Below are 2,975 nucleotides of genomic sequence, written 5' to 3' on the forward strand. Positions count from 1 at the left end.
GTGCCTTTCATTCTTCAAGATGGTGTAGCTTGATGTAGGTCCCTCTTTGATTTGTTCTTCTTGTAGGTGCCTTTATACAAGGCGTTTCTTCTTGCTTTGTAGTCTTCCATGAGGAATGATAGATGGTAGACCTTGTCCTTGATGTGATTGAGACTTCTTGGCTTGACGCTTCAACCTTGCGGATGTTCTTGAGATTCCCTTTCCTTGATGTGTCACCTTAGCTCCGATACCGCGTTGAAGAATCTGGGGCAATGGGGTATAGCGGGATTCTTCTAGACTTGATAACAATTTGTGAAGCTCTTTTTCAATTTATCGTGTTATCTTAATCTTCTTCTCTTCTTATTAATGCATGTGTGTTTACTTTCATCAAACTGGTGCCAAAAACATAAGAACAAGAACACAAGATGTTGGCTCTCTGCCAGGGAAAAACCTCTCTCTCTCTCTCTCAAAGAGGAAAACCCTTTCGTAAATTTCCCTCATTGAAGCTTCTTATTGGTCATTGCAAGCCCTAGACCCTTGACAATAATATCCCCCAAGCACAAGTCGAGTCCTTCCTCCTCTCTGCACTTTGTTTCTTCGGCGCTTCGTTCCCCTGCACTCTTTCCTTCTTTCAACTTTTGATAGTCCGAGCCTTTTTCTTGATGTGAGGTTGCAGGCTCGATGTACACCAAGTTTACTGCACCTGGGGTGATTTCCATCGCGACGAGACATGGAAACCCCAAATTTCCCACACTTGGGATGCTTTCGACAAGGCGGGACATGGAATCCCTGGGTACCCCGCAATTTGGCAACCTTGTCGAGGAGGGACCGGGAGACCCCATGTCGCGCTCCTATCCTAGTGGTAGTATTTCAACCACACATAAGCGGGTGCGTCACCGCCGTACTTTTTCCTTTTACCAATACTTGAGTACACGGTCTGCGCCTACTTCAACACTCGATCAATTTTCCAGCAAGTGTTCTTAACAATGCAGCGAAAATAACTTACTATAAATTTATCTTCTTCAATTATTTTTTCAACCTGTCGTGTCGTGTGGTCGTGCTGCACTGGCCCGCGGCTTGCACGACACAACTCCACACTTGAACTGCGAACCTGTCCGCCCGAATTTCCCTTCCGCAACGCCCAAACTCTGCCCGTCAGTGCGGTCCATAGTGAGGGCGCACGGCCCACATGCAGTGCGGCCTACCTGCCCGGAAGGTAACCCGCCCCGCTCTGCCTGCCCGTGCTACCAAGCCCGACCCGCTCTCTGTAATCCGCCCACCGTGTGGCCCTCTTACCTACGTCCTTCTCTTCCTTCCGTTTTCGCCCAACTCCTTCCTTCGCACTTGTTCTGCGATGTGGAAGTCTGAGTTCGATGTCCCTTCGTCGAACACCATCCTCCTTACTTATACGCATCCTTTCGCCCAAGGGCCGTGTCTCTCGAGGATAACAAGGGTCGGCTCCATCAACATGCATGCCCGGCTGACCTGCCACATAACCTCGACACGCCCCATTCCAACGAACCACCGCGTCCCTTCGTGTGCACCGTCGCACCCATGGGTCGGCTCCAACACCTCGCCGATTACACCCGTCGCCGCACGTCGCACACCTGCCCGCATCCTGACTCATCCGCACATGGTCACCTCTTTCATCCGGGCACGCAACAAGGGTCGCCCGCACGCCTTCCGTCGGTGGCTCACCCATCGTGCAGGTATCAAGGGGCGTGCGCCATCCCCAACACAGCGCGAGCGACATGGGAACCCCGCGTGTCATGCCCCCAGGCCTACAGTACCCTTTCAGCCGTACTTGGCGAGGTGCGGCGCCACCGAACACTTTCTTTTCACCAATACTTATGTTCATGGACTATGCCTAACTTAGTTTGTTTTTCGCAACCAAGTATTATTATGTTTCCTTTATGCCAATGAACACCCATACACATTCATTATCATCAGCAATTATACATGAAGAACACAATTGCACAGTGTAAAGGGAGGGGCAACTCCCTGAACAATGAGTCTGCCCGAATACAATATATTATTCAACTCTACAATGTTTACGGGGCTTTACAAGTATACTTGGGAAACACCAAGTTTCATACTTAGCCAATTTTACAAATAGGCAACACCTCCGTGTGCCAACCGAGTTCCTTGCCCGAGCTGGGCGGGCGCGCCCTCACACGAGCTGCCAACCGTACTCGTCGACCGAACCTCGTTTACCGCTGCACGACGGGCGGGTGACCTCACCCGAGTCACCCAGCGTTTCCTGTTGCACGACGGGCGGGCGACTTACCCGAGTCACCCGAGACACCTCCGCGTTTCTTCTTCCACGACGGGCGGGCGACCTACCCGAGACACCCCGTGTCACACCGAACGGCGGGTGCCTTCCTTACCCGCGCCCTCACCCGAGAACCGAACCCTGTGTGTATCGTGGTGCTTGCCCAAGAGCGGGTGCATATATGCCCGCGCCTCTTTTGCGACCTGCTACACTACTTCGCAGTTTTTTATTGATCACCGAATGCTCATGTTCGAATGTCCATCTTCGAATGAATGCCAAATGCTCCAACGCCTTGCCATATTTATATGAGCGGTTGGGCGAGTCGCTGCCCAGGCCGACTCGACCACCGCGTGCCAAAACACCCTTACACGTCGCAAACTTGCCATCCGATTGCTGGTCGGCAAACAATCCTTCGTTCAAATCGCCCCAACATGTGAGTCGGCCCGTGGGTTATGCCAAACGCTCCCACGCTATAAACCAACCATCGCTCCACCTCTAATGCGCATTATACTTATGTCCCTTCCCACATTTCGGTCGTAGAGTTCGCACTTCGCACCGACGGGGAGAAACCGAACCGCAGGTCCTTACACCGCGTTTCCCAGACTTGGGTAGAAATTTTTGTTGTGACGCGAAATGGAAACCCAGCGTGCGTCCGCTGACTTGGGTAGCAGTTTTCATCGCGCCGCGAAATAGACACCCCGAGTTCCCCGGACTTTGGCGGCTC

Source organism: Pinus tabuliformis, chromosome 2_2 (assembly GCF_031772625.1).
Source record: "Pinus tabuliformis cultivar Carrire ecotype Pingquan chromosome 2_2, CPIR1, whole genome shotgun sequence".
NCBI classification, from domain to species: Eukaryota; Viridiplantae; Streptophyta; class Pinopsida; order Pinales; family Pinaceae; genus Pinus; species Pinus tabuliformis.